This window comes from Embiotoca jacksoni, unplaced genomic scaffold (assembly GCF_022577435.1).
Source record: "Embiotoca jacksoni isolate LCO1_2020_lvr unplaced genomic scaffold, fEmbJac1.0.p SCAF_8, whole genome shotgun sequence".
Classification (NCBI taxonomy): Eukaryota; Metazoa; Chordata; class Actinopteri; family Embiotocidae; genus Embiotoca; species Embiotoca jacksoni.
The window spans coordinates 4,481,066-4,501,539 of NW_027185436.1; positions in this window are offsets into that span (position 1 = coordinate 4,481,066).

Here is a 20,474-nt window from a genome sequence, read left to right on the forward strand (position 1 = left end):
CGTCCACCTATTCTCCTCCCGTTCTCGTGATCAGCTCCGGAAAGTCGAGCTCATTTAACACTCTAATTCACAATTATATGGACAGGGGCTTGGGTTGACCCTAGACTCAGTGACACACACACACACACACACACACACACACACACACACACACACACACACACACACACACACACACACACACACACACACACACACACACACCTGAATATGGTTCCCCTGTGTGATTTCTACAGTGAAAGGTTAATTTGAGTGTAAGGAGCCCAAGGCTATGAGTGGGAACAAGGGGATAGATAGGTTGAGAGAGAGAAAGCCAGTAAGAGAGAGCGAGGGGGAGACGTGGTAATTCAGTTCAGGAAAAGCAGCAACTTTAAGGAAGACAGTGTGAGAGACACCGAGAGGAAGAGAGAGCGAGAAGGAGAGACGTGAGCACTCAGAAACGATATTTAATTAGCTTTGGATGACAAGCTGACTTGCTAGAAAAAGGCCACTCTCCCTGCACACTTTTCTCCTGTCAAGTACCCTGTTAGTGAAACCTCTTGGACAGATGGGGGGGGGGGGGGGGGGCAAAAAGAGACAGAGAAGAAGCAACAGATGGAGAGAGGACGAGTGAGAGATGGAGACAAAATGAAGGAAACGTCTAAAAAAAAAAAGAATTCAACTATTAGACTGAAAGATTAGACTGCAGCAATGTACGTTGGAAAATCATTTTTACAACAAACAGGAGCAGCAAATGCCAAAGTTAACATACTGTAGGCATTTCACTGCAATATTTGGTGTGTATACACAGGTATATAGCATACGCTCACCTCTGGATAAGGTTTTTTTCCATATACCCGCCAAGAAAAATATATATATGAGGGTTCATCTCGCGAAGCAAGGTTACAGCCAATCACATAAAACTTTAATGCTATCTGTGGTGCTGTGCATTGGAGACATCGGCAGTGTTGTCTTGCAGCAGGTAGCAGTGCAAGCCAGATTACGAGTGGGAACAGCAACTCGTTAAGAGCCCAGTGCAGCTATTTTTGTTCTACATCCAAAAATGAGTTTGGATGTAAAGGACAAGTACACACAACCAGAAGTACTTGTATGGATGTTGGGAAGCCCCTTCCATCCCGAACATGTCCGATGTCAGATTCGAGGGATTGTGTTCATCCGCTACGATTGTCCAGCTGTGAGGAGCTGAGAAAGGAGCTGGAACTATCAGCACTATGAATGACTTCCAGCAGTTATTCGTAGTGTAAGTAACACCGTGAATATAAAGAACCCTGGAGAAAAGTTCTCTTACTGGCTGTTGAGACCAAAAGCAACAATGCTCCACTATAAAAATACACAGGAATGCAATGATGAAGGTGTGTTGTCTCTGCTGTTGTTGACACAATATAATATTATATGAAGGGCTGTTTGAGTAATACATCTATGACTCATCAGGCATGACAAGATACACAAGTTTATATATATTTATAAAACAATTTTACCTACTGTATGTCGTATGTCTGTCCGTCCCATGATCATGACGCAAATATCTCAGGAACGCCTCGAGGGATGTAATGTAATTCAAGTTTTATAATTTGTCATGACGGCCCAGCATTTTTGCAGGAGTGATTTTGGTCTGCACCCCTGCTGTGCAAATGCAATGATCCCATTGGCATAAATGTGGGGGGCTTCATGTTCGAACTTTCCAATAAAATGGATGGGAATGCTTAAAACACTACGAGCTAGCTAATGGCACACAGAAATAACTAAGAAAACACACCATGACACAATAACCCTCCTCAAGTATAATAAAACTGACTTATGGCATTGTCACAATAAGATAAGATACACTATGAAACATTGCTACACCACTGAATATCATGTGTGACTCATTTAAATGATGACCGTTAATATAAATTTCCGCGAGCAAGTCAATTCTGCCTGCAATGACTCAATGCAATCATTTCAATAATATCCTGCTGCCTTTTCTAATAATGACAATTTATCAGCGTAGGAGTCAATTTCCTACACAGTGTTGCATAGCGGAAGCTATATTTTGAAATAAACCAATAGTTTCATTTTCATTTAAAGATACAACAAACCTCAAAAAGTTGAAATTGGCCTGACAGCAGCTGGAGAGGTACTAGACAACACACAGTGTCTTTCCAGAGAACATTACACTCTGCCCCATAGGAAAACTGCACTTAACATCCCTCATGCCTTTTCTATCAAGTAGCCCTTTAAGTGTTTTGTCCTTCTTCTGCCAAAGACGGCTGAGAAACTACAAGAGTTTCAAGAAATCAGATTTTGAAAGAGTATGATTTGACGGCTTTGTTTGTCTCATAGCTGCAAACACACTGACATTCTCCCTCTCCAAAATGCTACTGATATCCGGACCTGCGTTTCTCCCTCTCCTTGTCAGAGGCTGCTGATCTCTTCCCTTTAGAGTATTTCATCTCCACACTTTAGAGGACTTGTTCAAGAAGCTGCAGGTGGCAGGTAATAAATCTAAAGCGTCTTCGATGCGATTGTGGGGACTATTCTGTTGAGATGAGTAAGATTTCATCTCTAAACCCTTCCTATTCCCAGGTATTATTTACAGACTATCAATCTCAACGGTGTCTCCTCGTACTTACAAACCTGTAACAAACATCCTGACTATATTCTTGTTAGTCGTCATGTGGCCGGTTCTCTTTTAATTTTCTCTCTGCTTTTTGATCCTTTGACTTCTCCCCCTGTGACATCAGCAGGTACACGTTTTTACTTTCCAGAAGAATGTGTACCTTAACTAGATGAACACGGATGGTTCTCAAATGATACTAATGAATTTGGTGATCCTCTACAGCACCAACATGTTTGACCATTTCAGTTCTGAGAGAAATGTTTTGAAAAACGATCAGACGGATTGCCATGAACAAATCTCAATCATTGCCGTCAGGTCCATTGGACTGCAGTGGTTTCTTCTCACTCCATCTACCATCTAGCTTGTCGAATTCCTTTGTTGTCGGTAAAACACCTCCAACATTAAGTCTATTTTCATCAGCTTAGCTGTACTTGCTAATAGGCTTAGCGTGCTAAGCGTAAAGGCTGAGATGGATTTTGTGCCACCTTGAGTTGTCCACTCCTGAATATTCCTCTCAATTGCAGCCATGCTGATATCATAGCATGTCATTTCTATTCATCGAATTCATGTGCTGCTTGATGTTTCTGACACTTTTGGTGTGATGGGATTCGAGCTGTCCGAGCTCTCATCCCTGCCATTTGTGACGGTAATTACAGAAAGCTCTTACCTCATGCAAATCAGTCATAAATATCGCAGATGTCTTGTGTTAACAATTACGTCTTCGCTGTCCTCAAAAGTGTTTCCATTCAAATTGTGCATTTCGCTTCCACGGGTTCTCCTCTCTATCTGCCCCGCAGCCACGCCCTCATTCTTGCTGTCTGTCTACCTTGATAAATTGCAGCTGGTTGGGCATGCACATCCAGGGGGGAAATGATAAACATCCATAGAGGACAGATTCACAATCTTCAAACACCCAGCTAAAAAACAGCTCTCACCCCAGAGGTAAAACTTTAACTCTTTTCCTCTCTCACTTCTCTTTCACTGTGTTTCATTCACTCTCTTTAAAAACCCTCTAAAACTCCTTCCCCCCCCCCTCTATTTCTGTCCACACACATTTCTTCCATTCACCACCCACAGGAAATCCTTCAGTGCTCTCTCCTCGTCTCTCTCCGTTACTCTTGGTCCTAAAAGCCAATTTGGAGGTCTTGACTTCCAGACTATCATGGATCCCAGGAGTTAAGCCAGCGAAATAAACGCTCAACCTCTGAACGAAAAAGCTTCTATCTGGAGATGTGACTTTTAAGAGACGGGTCAGTAGTGTGCTCGGTGCATGGGTGGAGGTAACCTGTAATGTCATTACATTGACAGAATATCAACAAGGACCTCCAGGTCTAATAAACTTCAACAAGCTGATTTAGAAAAAAAATTTTTTTTTACATAAATCTGCACTAAACAACACAAATGTATAGATATATAGATCTGACTTTGTGTGTAATGTGAAGGAGGTGAGTTTCTGACAAACTAACTCACTGATATTTCTCATTTAAATCTGCAGTTCAGGTCTCTTCTAGAAAGAGATTCATCATTTTCAGCTCTTTGTTCTGACTTTACAGCCCACAACTTTACTGTTTTAATTGACTCTCACTGCTCTCTTGTGTTGTTTCCAGTCCCAGCTGGAAGCAGCTATTTTCAGTGTGAGTGCTCTAAAATTCAGTTGCCCCCAACCCATCAAACGACCAATTGTAAAAGTTAGCAACTAGCTCATGAACATAGATGTGTTTTCGCAGGAGTTGTTTGAGACCAGAACTAAAAGAACAGTGAATACTGGACTTTCATTTGCCAGGTGGCCAGAAACACAACTCCAAAGGAGTGCTGTTTGATTAGAAAATTGTTTGCAAGCTTGATCACCATGTCAACCTCAAAAAAGTGACAATATGTCAGTGATATTAGAACCTTTACAGAGTTTTTTTTCATTTTAATGTCCCCCAAATGGCCATAAAATATGAATGCAGCAATTATTGCCATAGTTATTTTTATGCAGTATTATAAAGACTGAAAAGTGTACTGCCTTAATTTTTGGACTTAAAACAAAATCAATATTAATGTCTTTAGTTAATAATCTCCGGAAAAGAGACAAGAATTGAACTTCCAAAACCAAAAAAAAACTAAAGCACAATAGTAATAAAACAAAAACAAAACAGTATATGCTTGTAGCAGGTCTGAGCTACCGTGGGGGTTCCTTGGAGACAGACGACTCGCTCCGTCAAGACGTTCGGGTGTAAAATGCCTTTATTTGCCCGGCCCACACAACAATGTCTCTGTGCTACCGTGTTCCTCCCTTCCTCCTTCTCCTTGCTCCCCTTTATAGGGGAGAGCTCATCAGTTCATTCCAGCTCAGCTGTGCTCATCAATTTGTATTCGGCTCAGCCGTGCTCATTACCCCTGCCCGGCACCGTTCCCTGAACCGCTCCTCCCACTCTCTACCCCCTGCAGCTGAGCTAACCACACCCCGCCACCACAATGCTATTGTGTTCTTTTGAAACCACACCTTAGCTCATACTAATGCTGCGTTCAAATGGGGTCGTATTTACACCGTACACAAGAACAGTCATGAACGGCCCTCTCTTGTGGTATTCACGATGCCGGATCTCTGTCATTTCCATAAACGTCACAACTTGTGAAGACGAGACTTATAGAAAATTCAGAGAACATGGATGTTCATTTCTCGTTGGTCGTTAAGCTAATATATTGTAATTTTACTCATGTAGAGTTTGTCTTCATAACTTAGATAATAGCCTAGATACAATACAGTGATGGAAAGACGGCAAACAGACCAATTATTTGAAAACACCTGGGAAGGTCATGAGTTGGGGGGTAAACGACAGATAACAGCAGCAGTAGGAATAGCAGTAATAACAGCAGACGATATTGACAAAATTTTATGAAATCCTAAACACTCCCTGGCTGGATTATGGGCTGAGTGAAATAAGTGAAAATTCTACTGTTTTATATTGATTGGCACCGGCACTCCCACTGTGGATCCAACAAACTATACTTCTTTGAAAGTGCAAAGCTTCATGATTTAAACGCTGTGAACCATTTTTAAGACATCAAAACCAAAGCAACAATAACGAAGTAACATAAAGTAAAACTATGCCTTCTCTGCCTTCTACAAACAAAAGGGGCAGATATTTGTGAATCACTAATATTAAGGAGACACAGACACACACACACACACACACACACACACACACACACACACACACACACACACACACACACACACACACACACACACACACACACACACACACACATACACATACACACACATGCACATAAGCATACCAAATCAAGACTGATGTCAAACTTGTACAGAAGCTTCTAGCTGAAAAATATTCTACAGATTGCATTGTTATTGCATCATGCACAAATGTAAGCCAACCAAATGAGTAATGGAGTTAATATTGTGCTGGGTCAGATGTAAAAAAAAAAAAAAAAAAATCATTGGATGGTGTGAAGAAGGGTGACTATTACATATTTGTAATATATATATATATATATATAGTCAGCTTTTGGCCAGATATCCATCTGAAAATGTCAAATATTTGACCCCCTCTGTGAATTCTTGATTCAGCTCCCCAGGTGTTTGAACAATGTCTGAAGCTCTGAGCCACTACATGCAGTATAAGTCTAAACAAGAAACCCCTTATTGTTCTGGGGGATTGTGAGTGTGTGTAATGGAACGCTTCAAGCATTTAATTCCAAACTCTGTAAAGCCAGTTGGGGAAAAAGTTTTTTTGTCAGTTGACGTGAAAACAATTCATTCAGTCCTAATTTCCAAAACAATGGCCAGTGGTCTGTAGACACATCAATATTTCTTAAGATTATTCAATATTTTGATTTGTTTTCAGGCAAACTGCCCTTTTGGCAGTTAGTCTGGTTCATATAATTCTCTCTACGTCCAACAACCCTGTTGAACACACACACACACACACACACGCACACGCACACGCACACACACACACACACACACACACACACACACACACACACACGCACACGCACACGCACACACACACACACACACACACACACACACACACACACACACACACACAATGGTGTCACTATGACCAGGGCTGACAGGGGTTTCCAATCTTCTAAGGTAAATAGTCACCATGTTTGAACAGAGGAAATCAGTGTGTCATCCCTTTGCACACTCACACACCTGCATACACATGTGCATGAATGAATACACCTTAATGCAATCATACTTGAGTATATTTGGGCAAACGAAAACTATTTTGTTATATATAATAAATGCAACAAAACACACATGCTGGAGTTTTTTGCTGATTTCTCCCACAGAGCAGACCTGAATCAAACACCCATCAAGAGAGCTTTACTCTCACTTGACATGCTGTATATGTTTGTATGTTTAATTCATGTGTATTCTTTTAAAATGTCTGCACATGCAAAATCCTGGGATGGTGATGTTGCGTTGAAGGCAGCCCCCACTCTCCCAAATTCTACCAGGGGACGATAGGGGACGAAGGCAACATGAGCACACATGCTTGACAACAGTTCAGCTGCTGTCATGCGTGTGATAAGGTTTGGGAAAAACAAAGCTCCCAGGTGGGTTTTCAAAATGAGAAATGCCTTCATCTTACAATTTAGTGCAGAGTGCTTTGTGCCCTGGCAACAACACACCATGTAGACCCCTGTTTGACACCAAAAGGCCAGCTTTTAATCTGAAAGGACAGAATTTAATTGACACCCATCACTTAAATATAATGAAAGTATAAGTACTAAACAAAATATTAAACAGAAATAATCTCAAACTCAAATACCTGATACAAATTCTATAATACACATTTTCTTAACATTTATAAATTATGTTTAAATGTTGATGCTCATGTCATGCTCATGTCAAGTTGTCCTTGGATGAAGTAAGCACAATGTGTGGCTGGAATTCATTTGAATGTGACCTTTTTTCTTTGTACAATTGTTTAAACTGAAATAGGCTCTAAAAATCAGATATTACTATTACAAATCATGCCTCTGAAATTATCATGTAAAACATGAGCCTTAATATGTCAGGCAAAAACAAATTAACTTGAAAAAATAAACGATAATCAGACATGATGCATTCCAAAACACATTTTAGAATTTCTTGCAAATGATGTATTGTGTTTATTCTGACTTTTAATTCTGAGCACTTGCTGGATACAAATGCTGTCTATTACGAGTCTTAACAAAAACACTGTTACTCCAAAAGAAGGCACTTTGGAGTAACAGATCTGTTAGTTTGAATATTTGTCAAACATCTAAAACTGAAGCCAGAGTCAGAAAGATTTCACAGCCATAGTTTTTTTTTCCAATAGTATGTGCATGCATGTTTTTGATGGGAAAGTACAGAGCCGTGCTGGAGGTCTTCACATTTTGTCATGACAAAACTTTTGGCAAATTAGGTTAAGTAACATTTTGAGCCTATAAAGTGATGTTTAACAAATAAACAAAGCTTGTAGTTGTAAATCTCCCTTTATAAAACTCTAAAATAAATCTGCATGAACAACTTAAGTTTGTGAATATGTAGAAAACTATTTGTATTTGTACAAAAAAATGTGTGCATGAGTAGAAAAGATTTGTAAGGATAAAAAAAAAAAAGTATGAATAAGGTCTGTGAACAAATTATAGCAGTGTTCATGTTTCTCAAAGACAAACACCTGTGTGCTGATAAAAAGCACAAAACAGCACACAAAGTTCCCACACTGTAGGTGATGCTGAAGTTACAGGTGCAGAACTTTACTCCGTCTTTACACCTGAATCTGATTGGACAATGACAATCCAATCACAAATCCTAACTGTCCAATCAGAGGGCACACACTCAATCTGTGCTACTAATACAAATCTTGTTGATGCACAAACCTGAATTACTTACACAGATTTATTTTACAGGTTTAAAAAGGCTGCTGTGCTACTACAAACTTGACTGTACAAGCTCCTTATGGTACATCATGGTCAGACTGTTTTCTCAAGTACTGTCTATAAATTCAAGAACAAACTTTCAATTTTGCTTCGCCAGCTGATTGTGTCACTTTACAACACTGATGGACTCAATATGTTGTCAGAGTTATATATTTGCAACAATAAAAGCCTGTCCACGGTATTCAGATCCACCAGATTGAATTTATGTACTCGGAAACACATTGAACTTAGTTGAAAAGAAAACCTGCATGTTTTGTCCTTCATCAGCATTTATGACTGAAAGCTACAATCTTATAGCAGAGATAAAACCATACTTTACAAGTCAGTGAAAGTTTTAGAGTGAGTTGAGAATTATATCAATAAAACATTTGTAAATTGAATCAGAAATTGTGGAACGCAATGTTTCAGAGAAGGAAAAAAACAAAAAAGAAAGGGAAAAATACAGACAGAAAGACAGAGATAGACAAAAATAATCTATCTCGGCATCGTCCTAAATGGCAGTCAGCAGTCAAGTAATTATATTTGAGCAGCCAACTGATTTGTCTTTGTGGTGTGTGTGTGTGAGTGCTTTCTCTTGTGTGTGTGTGCATGTTCGTTCGGTGTGTTTCTTATCTCATCTCCGAAGATATGAATATTAATGACCCTATTAGCAGACACATATGCCAGGCTGTGCTTTGGTTGGAGTAACATGGGGTAATATTGAAAGCAAGTGAAATAAAGTGAAATATTGTCTTTGTGAGAAATCGACTTTAAGTTCCTTCTTTCTGCGGGAGTCATCGCCGAGGTCACATCGCTGAGGTGGAGCTTATTATACATTCCTATCAACTTGTGATAATTTAAATTTGAGCGTGTCAATCCAAGTGAGACAGCTTAATCGAACATGAAGTTTTGAAAAAATTGCTACCAGAAGAGAGCCATTTCAGCTTTGATTCAGACTTTATTAAGTTTACACGCAGTGAGGAGGTTTTGCAGATGTCCTAGTTTTTCTATACTGAACTGTCGCTGAACTTTGGTGTCAGCCAGAGAGGAAATTTTATAGAGGAATCGTGATTTTCTTTCTGAACAACAGGATACAGTCTGGTAGTGAGATTCAAGAAAAGCTCATTAAATATAAGGTGATCTGCATAAAAATACATGTGACATTCAAGCTAGATGCATAAAGTTTAGCACTGGTTATGAGAGCTTCACTTTGACAATATTTGCAAAGCATATGCAGCAGAAAATGACTTTTCTTCGACTTTATTTGTTTTTGCATTCACACACAACAAAGTGTACACAGGGCAAGAACACAAAGTTCTGAGAGTGCTCCTGTTGCGGGTGAACCGAACACAGCACTATATGATGAGCAGGGAGCAATGACCTTCGTGACTACTAGTATGTGCACATTTGCGATTTGCAACCTGAAACCTGAGCTGAGAGCTCGTATCAAATTTTGTATCAAATTTTTGAAGAACAGAACAAAATCGCAGCGAGCCAAATCTGGTGAATAGGGCTGGTGGGGAGCGACAATTGGGTTGTTGAGGATGAGAAACAGCATTATAATGCGCTGTGAAGTGTCACGTTGTCATGTTAGGGAACCAAAGTGCCATCATGCTACAGTTTAGGTCCATTTGGGCAGTATGTTTTCCCTCAGACACTTCAGAACATCACAGTAGAACTCAGTGTTGACAGTCTGATCCTGGGGGACAAATTAACGATGCACAACCCTGCAACTGTCAAAGAAAACCAATCTGGTTTGGTTTATTATTTTGCTCATTCATAATCTGATATATGTTAATTTGCAACAGCAACTGTAATATTTTAGTATGTTAATTTATGCCTACAATGATTAAAGCCTACACAGGCAGTTAGAGCAGCTTTGTGGTCCTTTGAGCAAGGAACAGGAGGATGTGCAGGTTTAGTAAACTGACATCTGGAAGTCCCTTTTGTGTGTGCAACACTAAAGTTGCAATTTCCATTGTGACACCATATAATGGTAAGCATGAGAAAGGTGTCACTCATTGTGATAAACACAGATCATTGTCCCCCGACTGCAGTCCCCTTCAGTTTTACTACGGTATATTAGTATTGTAGCTTCTTTCAGCTCATTGTTTTGGTTGTACTTGTACGTCCAACAACTTAACTGTTTCAAATTTAGTCTGACTGGTCTAATCAGTGTCTTTTTCAGATGCAGCAGGCAGCTTGTTAAAAAAAAAAAAAAAAAAAAAAAAGCTTTAAAAAGGCATTGTGCTTCGCCAGGAGGAGGATAATGTCCACATTTTTAATCTCCAGATGCGGCAAACATCTGTCAGTGAGCACAACACCTGACCAGTTTGGCTCACTGGAAATATCTCAGATATGGATGGTGATTCAGAACTCAGGAACGAGGCCACACACGCGCGAGCAGTTGTCTTCATTCCAACGTCACATATGCTGTTTTCAAAGACACATAGATACAGTTGGACAAAAGACAGGTTTGTCCGCACAGAAACATATAAACACTTAAAAATACAAGCAAAGCATTCACCTACAGAACAACCTCGGATGTGATGGGTGTTTTGTAAAAGACTTCCGTATCTTTAAAAATATGGTGACGTGTGTCCGTCATGGCAAAACACTGGTGGGGTGCTACATCCTGATGGTTGATTGAAAGACAGATTTCCTTAGTTTGTCTCTTTCTTTAAAACAGTTTTAGCTCTTAAGATTTTAGATGCTTTCTACAATAAATTAGGTTTAGACTTAATTAAATTAACCAGATTCTTTTTTTCACAATTTATAAGCATAACATTTGTCCAAAAAAAGACCACAACAATAGTGTGAGATCACATATGGAACCAATTAAAAACTTTCCCACAGCTTCAGTTTTCTTTCCTACAGTCTGGTAACGCTGTTAGCACGAGCGTTCGCTTAGCCACTCTGTAGGGCGGACCAATAAGCAACCAATGTCGGTGGTTATGAGCATGTTTCCCACTCTTCCTTCACTGTGATTGGACGGCTGGTGACAGTGACGAGCGCAACATTAATATTTTTCAACTCTTGGTGACAATAAACAGCGAATGTCCAGCGCTCTGCAGAATAAACGTTCAGCACCTCCTCAAGCTGCCAACGTTCATTAAAACAATTTAAATATCCACTGTGCTCAGTAAAAAAATACTTTGGTGGACACGGTAGGCAGTTGCAGCAGTGTCGGCTGGTTTCAGCACGTGCTGATTGGTTAAAATGAACTCGAGGTCTACGCCCAGTAGGATGGAACGACTGCAAACGATTCCCTATGAAGTGTATCCTGCTATATTCACACTGGGAAGTTGGGTCTGTCTATGCCAGGCTATTTAAAAAAACAGCTCAAATAAAAACAATGACAAATGATCTATAGTCTCCCCCTGACCCTTCACCTGTACATGCTATATGTTAACTTAACAACACATAGGAGACGGTAAAGCCCGTCTACCTCCCACAGTTCAAGGGTAAATGCTGGACCCTTTCAGCCTCCCCGTAGAGCAGGCAACCCTCCCCTGTGGTGGGATCAAGGTGTCTCTCATGTCTGTTCAATGTGGTAACCTCCTGGCTCACCCTCAAATCAGCAACATGCTTTCATTTGTAAGTTTTCTACGGCATCCACCGAAACCACTGAGGTTCTAAATTCAATGAACACAAAAAAGGAATGAGCCCCTCTCGTAGCAGCCGGTTAACTGTCCCTGAGACGGCATCGGGCACTTTCCTCTCCACTTTGCCCGAACTGTGGGCTTTTCAGAGTCTCGAGCTACGCTGCAGCAGCGGAGCAGCTCGTACGCTGGCTGAGTCAGGACTCATGTTGTGAACGCCATCTACAGCCCGCCGAGCCAAAAGAGATGACCTTGTGCCCGTCTCTGCTTCCAATCCTGCAGTTTGTCGACCCCGTGCTCCCGCTAGGTCGCAGACTGTGGTGACCCCTGCCTGCTCCAGCCTGGACTTCAAGCTGGCTGAGTGGAACGACTTGGCAGTAATGGGCTGTTATTTCTTAGACAACTGTGGCTCTCGGAGACTTTGGGACCCTTTAGAAAATACTGAATGAGGCCGGGGGAAAAAAATCTGTTTATTTATGTGTCTTTCCTGTTAAAGATGTTGAAAAAAAAAAAGCTTAAAATCTTTCTTTTTATGGAGAAAGAAAAAAAAAAAAGAGAGCATGCAGCACTTACCTAACCCTAACTATAAATTTATAATCTTTTCTTTATTTTACACTGCACAACTCATAAATCAAAGTGGTCCAATGGTCTGACAACAGAAGCTAACAGGGTTATGAGCAGGCATGGCGCACGCACAATCACACCCACTCGACAAGCGCTTCCTGTGCAGACTCTTGTGCTGATTAGTGTAGAGGTTTAAATGCAGATGAGGTGATCACTGTTTCTAACCTTTGGGGTGTTGTAAAAAAAAAAGAGCCTACCTATCCTTTGTAAATAGTGTATATAAGCTCTAAAGTGCGTTAGCAACATTAATCCTTAAACATAAACTAGTTTCATACACATATTTCTGTTGGAAAATGTAGATTTCTTGGCTGTTAACAGGAGTTTTTAATGAATGCATGTACATGGAAAGAAGAGTTTCACAGCACTGCAGCAGAATGAAAGAAAGCAGTGTGACCCTGGAAATAAATCCCCCTAAAACTTTGAACAGTTTGAATAAGTCTAAACATCTAAAAGTCAAGTGCCTTCATTTTACAACCGATTTAATGTGTTAAATGAAACATTTTGAACAGATGACATTCCTATTTGTAAAATCTTTGTGTTCCACTGTTTTACAAAGATCTGACAAATAATGGTCGCAGAAATTATGAGCATATTTTTGTAAACCTGACTTCCCTGTTTGCAAAGACTCTGGCTGTGTTACTTTTTGTATTTCACCTAATTAGTTATTATCAATAAAAATTGTAACCAACAATATTACTCTTACACACACACACACACACACACACACACACACACACACACACACACACACACACACACACATGCACATATACGTATCTGCCTCAACTACCCAGCCAATAATTATCATTTCCCTCAGCTGAGGCTGATTACTGTGTCCAAGCTCTGCCTGAAGAGAAAGATAAACTTTGTTTTCAAAATATAAATTTGATATTCCTGCCATCGTGTTTGTAGGAGAAAAAAGTTAAAGTGACTTGGCATAAATTGGAGCAAATATGCAATTGGTTTGACAATGCTTATCAAAATAACTGCGGCAGTGACTGATGGACTTTACACATTGAAACATGTTAAAAAGTCAAACTGAAGAAACCCTAAAAAAAAAAATTAAATCTGCAGGTGACATATAGACACCTTAATAGAATAAATAAAAACATCCAGACCAAGGCTCAGTGGTGCATCCACAAAGAATCAAAAACAAATTCAGTATCTCTGTTCCAGAAACTCGACAAACCTCCGCAATGATTTCAATTTATCCTCAAATTCTTACTCAGAAACACATTTTGCAATCAATTTAACACATTCAGTCGATAAAGAAATCACGGGAGACACGTGGTCGCGAGGGTATCAAATTTCTGTCAGAAATGGGAAGTTGCAGGTGTGCTGAGTCTGTAATGACACATCTCAATACAAAGAGACAGAGCTGTTCATTGAATGGAGACACTATCGGTCACATGAAGATGGGGAGAAAGTATCCAGGACCAGAACAACCTCCTTATCAACAGAAAGACAGAACATTGAGAAGAAACTGCTAAATTGTGTATTTTTACCGTTGTAAGATTTACACAAACCTACTGGCCAATAACTGAGATGCACACATGACACATGCTGTGTTCATACACCAAAGTAAGAAACTACCAAAGCCTTCACAAAGAGGTGAGCGTGTTATCAGCGTGGGCATCTCCATTCACCGGTGTTTCATCGAGTTAGGCCAACATCACCTCGGAAAGGCATCAATACTCAAACCCACCACTCCTGCTCTACCTTTTTTACATCTAATCTAGTATGACTTGTGCCTACACATTCATATCTGTGACACCTGAGCACCAATAACCATTGCTTCAAATTACTAATTTCAACACTGTATTTCAATCAATGTATTAAAATAATAAGTATATTTGCATATATATATTTCTAATAATCCCCACTGTATACAATGCCTGTCAGTGTATAACACAGTGCAACTAATATGACTCCCTCCAGTTCTAATCCCAATGTGATAGAGATTTACAGTGGAGATAATGATTAAAGGGGCTGACCTTTAATTGGGTGGCCTGGGTTCAAGCCACCGTGACATCAGCCGTATGTCATTTCTGAAGTAACCTTGGGCAAGACGGGGAATCCTCCGCAGCTCCAGGTGTGCTTTTTTTGTGTAGCCAGTGCTGCACTTTAACCTTGCTGTGGAGGGAAAACCAAAAAGACACAGATATCCGGGTGAGGTTTGAGGATCAGTAGGTGACCAAAATCCTGTATGCCATCAAAATATCTCAGTTACATAATTTATGAGGAATGCTACAATTAGATAAATGATAAAAATGTTTTTTAATGGATGCAGATGAACGTGTGATGTGGCCTTGGGAAGGTCAGGGATTGAAATCCCAGACAGATGGAGGACTTCGGCTGGTGAGAGAAGCACGAAAAGAAAGCAAGAAAAAGAATCACGAGCATTTTCCAGTTTCTGATATACAACTTTTCAACTGCTTTTCAACTGTATAATACTTTGTATTAAACTATATGAAGGTTTACTGGTTTTAATCAAATACTGCTATTACTCAGTCAGCCGTCCCTGAATAAAAAGTAGAGGGTTTAAAAGAAATGACCTCATCAGAAATGCTGCACTGAGTAAAAAAGGACACTTCATTCAATTACAGGATACTACATACTCGTTAGTCTGATACTACTTCTCATGGAAGAAAGTATAAATGTACTGGTTTGGCAGTTTTGGGATCATAATCAGTAGGAATAAATTCAGGACTAATCTTATGTCTACATTCAGAGAAGGGTTATCTTCCAGAAAACACCGGTCCGGGCTTCCTTCACCCTTCCCTCCTGCACCATTGATTGCTTCATCTGTGCTACACGTTAAAGCCAGTGCATTGGGAAAATGAGGTATTAGCAGTTCTTCTTTTATCATATAGTAGCTGCTAATTACTGACAACACATAAGCTTATTAAAGTCTTTGGAGAACCACAAGACTGATGGTCTTCTTGATGATGCAAGGACTGAGCTGTTATTAAATACACACACAGCTTTACACATGAATCATTTTATTTTTGCAGGTTCACGGCAAAAGGTGCACACGAGCACAAACATACACACACGCTTCTTTCTCTGTTCTTGTTCATGCAGCTGAAGGTGCAGTCATGCCAGCAGTTCACTCAATCTGAACCTCACTGGAAAGGTTTGCTCCAGAGATTTTTGGATTTGGTGCAAATTAAAGCAGAGCTTGTAAGAAAATATAAAAACACAAAGTCATTAAATGCTTTTATAGTGGAGCCTTGGCAATATGTTTTTGTTAGTTTTTCATTTTGACAGCAGGTTGACTCAAAACAAAAAAAATTCTTGCAACTGAGAAGAAACTTTAGATTTATTTTCAAACCTAGACAGCAGCATATAGTTTCTTTAGAGAGCTCTATACGTACAAAGAAGCCCACCAAAGCCCCCCAACCCTCCACGAAAAGCCCCCATGAAAATGCACTCAGTCAAAAAATACTTTGATCACATAATGTTTCATAAAAATAGTAATAACTAACACTACAGACACATGAGTATTTGAACAACATAGGATGAGTAATATGTAAATATGTAATGATCAAAATATTAAGTTAGAGTAAGGCTTAGCAAAACACACAGAAGAGTGCTCGTGGGTGTGTGTAGTATTTAGTCGTGTCTCGTTTTTAAGGTTGTGTAGCAACTGTAGTGGCAAGTTTGCCTACAATAGTCAATGATGTATATTTTCATTGCTTTGACCTTATAAAGTCAACAATCTAATCATGCAGCTCTAAGTGGACGTTCTGGACTACTCATCTCAATGTTCTTGTCCGATTTCAGTCAGAACCCACATTTTCCTGCAAAAGTTTCACGATAAAAGTCTTGTGTTTCTCTACTGACGTTAAAGGGCTTTTACTTTAAAACCAATACAGGAAGTGTTGAGTCCGTATCATCGGCATAATGCAGTAACTTTAACAGTATAAATGGCAGCAGATCAAAAGGAGGCTTTCAGTTGACGTCGTGAGTCAATCAATACATCTTAAATGTCAATATGACTTTGATCTTGAACATTTGTTTTTATTGGCTGTCTTGCATGACATGCACTTTAGTAATGATTGGACTTTTAAGCAATTAGATAATGTACATCAATTTCAATCAGATTAAGAGAATTGTGAACATTTTATTTCCTCACTTGGAGAGCATGTACATTATTAGTATCTGAATTAGTATTCAGATATGTATATATAAATAAACAAATGCCCTGACAATATTTTCTTGAAACTCACAAGAAATGTATGTAAATTTAAACCACTGACTGGTTTTATATATAAAGCTGATGAGCAACATCACATCACATCCTCCATGTGTGAAACACTGAATTCAGTCCAATTAACACAGATGCATTTCTTCATTTTGCTTTATGTTGCAGGATAACTGAGGCAACTTTGTGACGTTGTCCTTTGCAACAGAAGCTAAATGCTTTATTTGACTGTGATGGAGTCCAACAGGAAATCAGAGGCCCAGTTGTTGTTTTTGGAAAGAAGCTGTAATTACCTGTGGGCTTCTCTCTCACTTGATTAAGGAGGAAAACTAATCCTGGAGAGCTGAGACTGAAACACACACCAGCAGAGATGCAAACAGTTCACACGTACACACACACACACACACACACACACACACACTTCAATACACGCGCACACGCATGTACGTACGTACACACGTACACGCACAAAACACACACACACAGACACACACTGTGTCTCAGTATGTCTCACAGAAGCACGCACGGTCATAAACACAGACGTGCGCACAGACACACATTATCACACTAACACAAAAGCCCAGAGGCCCACGTTTTAATTGAACTTTCCCACCGATCTGCCGACTGTTTTTTTCTGCCGTACACTTCTCTTTATTCTCCTCTCTTTCTTAATCAGTAGAGAATTGGAAGTGCCAAAAAGAGAGACGGCGAAACCAAAAAAGGAGGCTGAGAAAGGAAAATAAAGTAGAGCGAAATGAACAGAGAGGGAAGAAGCTGAGGTGAAAATCCAGAGAGAGAAAGACAGAGGTGGATGGAGGAGTGGAGGTGTTAGATGGGTAATCTAATCCTGTGGAGGAAACCGCTAAACCAAGAGGGAAATGAGCTTTTACAAAGGAGACTTCATCTAAAGATAAATTGGTAGAGTGTAAAAAAAAATTATATTTCATACTAAGAGAGTAAACGCCCACAGCTGTGGAGGAATTTAGAAACTGATTATGAGATGTGTGTGTGTGGTTTGTTGATAGCTGTCATTGTTCTTGTTGTTTTTGACAAATAGAATTTCAGTTCTATTTTTAAAAGTTGGCATTTTAAAATGTAATTTACAAAGACCCATTTTATGGTTCAGGAACAATATATTACTGAACGTTTGGTGAAACCAGCTGCGTGTGAAGGCAGTTCTGAGACTAAAGAGCAGCTACAATGAGTATATACACCAAAACTAGTTAAAGGTTCGTCTTAAAAAATTTGCCATGGTTGAAACTGGATCGAGGTGCATGAGACTAAATGCTAAAAACAATCATTTCATAGTGTAGATTGTTGGTTAACAGAGAACTGTTAGCAAAAGACAGGGATGGTAGAAAGAAATAAGAAGTAAATTGTTGCTAAAAACAACTTGTTATAGTTGAACAAGACTAATCAGCGCACAATTAGGGCGTGTCCACATCCACTTTTGCTAGTTTGACCGTGCATATTTTGAGCACGAGGTAAAATGCATGATTCAAAGAGGTTGTATTTTGTCTTTTAATTTAATCATACATGTGTTTGGGGCGTAACGTGAACTAAACCAATCAGTGTCATCTCCCATTCCCTTTGAAAGGCAGGTACACTTGCACCAGCAGATTGCTGTTATGATTGGTGAGTGGTAGAAATGAATACTTCTCTGTAGAGGAAACCTGTGTGCTGTGCACCAACCCACTTGCATATTATTTTCTTATTAATGTCTTATTAAACAGTAAAATTCTGCACCATTGACTGAAGACCAGGTTTCTGTACTGGAACTGATCATGCATGATGGATCGAAGAAATATAAGGTACGTTAAACTTTGCACACCACTGTATTCACTACGTTCACCTTTATAGTCTAGCGTGTTAACGTTCTAACGTTAAACTACAACTACGGATGAGGCTGGTTTTGCAGGTTTAAGGTCATAAATGACCTGAAGATGGTGCTAGATAAAAAAAGTTCAGCAATCGGGAGACATGAATATCTGTATCAATTGCTTGAAATATTCCATTCTGGTCCAAAATCACAGGCTGACACGGAGATCAGCTTTACATTCTTGGACTAATCTTACTAGCATGGTGAATAAAAAGCAGAGGTGTTCGTGGACTAATAGTATTCATAATGCCTCTGTACTGTTTAAGTGCCTCAGTAATCCATGACAAGGTGACCCTGACCCAGCATGTACAACACCTCTGAACTGAAGCAGCGAAATGGAAATCATCCAACTTTATTTCGGTATTTAGTCTGTTGTTCTGTAACGAAATATCCTCAGTGAAAAGGCAGTCAAATCTTTAGATAAAGGCTTTACTGTTCTGAAGTATTTCTTCTCCTGCGATGGAGTATGAACAGAGCTTTATGTGTTGGTGCGTATTATTAGCTTAGAAGTGTCGGTCTATACTGTCACTCTGAGTGGATATTTTGGCTAATAAACACCAAAAACACCGCCAATCAAATTTCCACAAATGCAGTGAATGCAGCCTGAGGATTTCTTCAGTGACAGATGGCAGACTGACTGAAAGGTTACTGTAAAAATCTCAATATTTTGATTCGTGCGTATTCTTTATCGTCGAGCATTGTAATGTAAACCGCTTTGGCAATTTTGTTTACTTTCTGACAGCGATACCGTGTGAAGCATCTTTGAATTTGTGTGCGCAAGAGGGAAAGAGATGCGCTGCCCAACATATCTCTCTGACAGCTGAAGGTTCCTGTCTTCTTTTTCTTCTTTCTCCACGGTAATTGCAAACCCATTTATTCCAGCTTTGTAGCTGGCTTATTCACAGCTGCGTCTAGATAGCAGCAGGCAGTTTCAGACACTTATTCTTTCTTCCACAAATTGAGAAACATACTTATCAATGCAAATGAAATGAGTGTTGAGGAGAGAGGAGGAGAGGGAGCGGTGAGAGGAATACCAAAAGAACGGAGCGAAGGAGAAAATCCACAATGAAACCAATCCCTGCTCAGGCTGTGAGGAGAGTGACCATTTTTTGTCACTTAATTTAGTTTTAGTTGTGTACCGCACTATTCAGCAGCGTCTGACAGAGAGGGTGTGAAGGTAATCCAGTTAGTTGAGAGACAGTCTTGCTTCGGCTCTCCTCTGCTCACAGACTGGCTCTTTGTTCTGATTGGCTGAGTGCTGACCGGGCTAAAAGCTTTTGAAGTATAGGTGAAGAGCAATTAGATTCACTGTCACACACACACACACACACACACACACACACACACACACACACACACACACACACACACACACACACACACACACACACACACGCGCGCGCACACGCAGTCTGCACACACCCTAACACTTTCACATAAACACCACTCCTAATTTTGCACTTGCGATGCCACAAACAGCGACGATCAACACGCACTAACGTCACAGTCTGCCTTCTCTCATGCCTTGTTTCCATCACTGAAGTACATTCAGCAAAAAATGTGATGTTTTCTATGGGTTGTATGAGTCTTGGTTTTACACACACGCAGTATGAAAGTTGAATCAAACATCCCAGTTCATACACTTATACACTT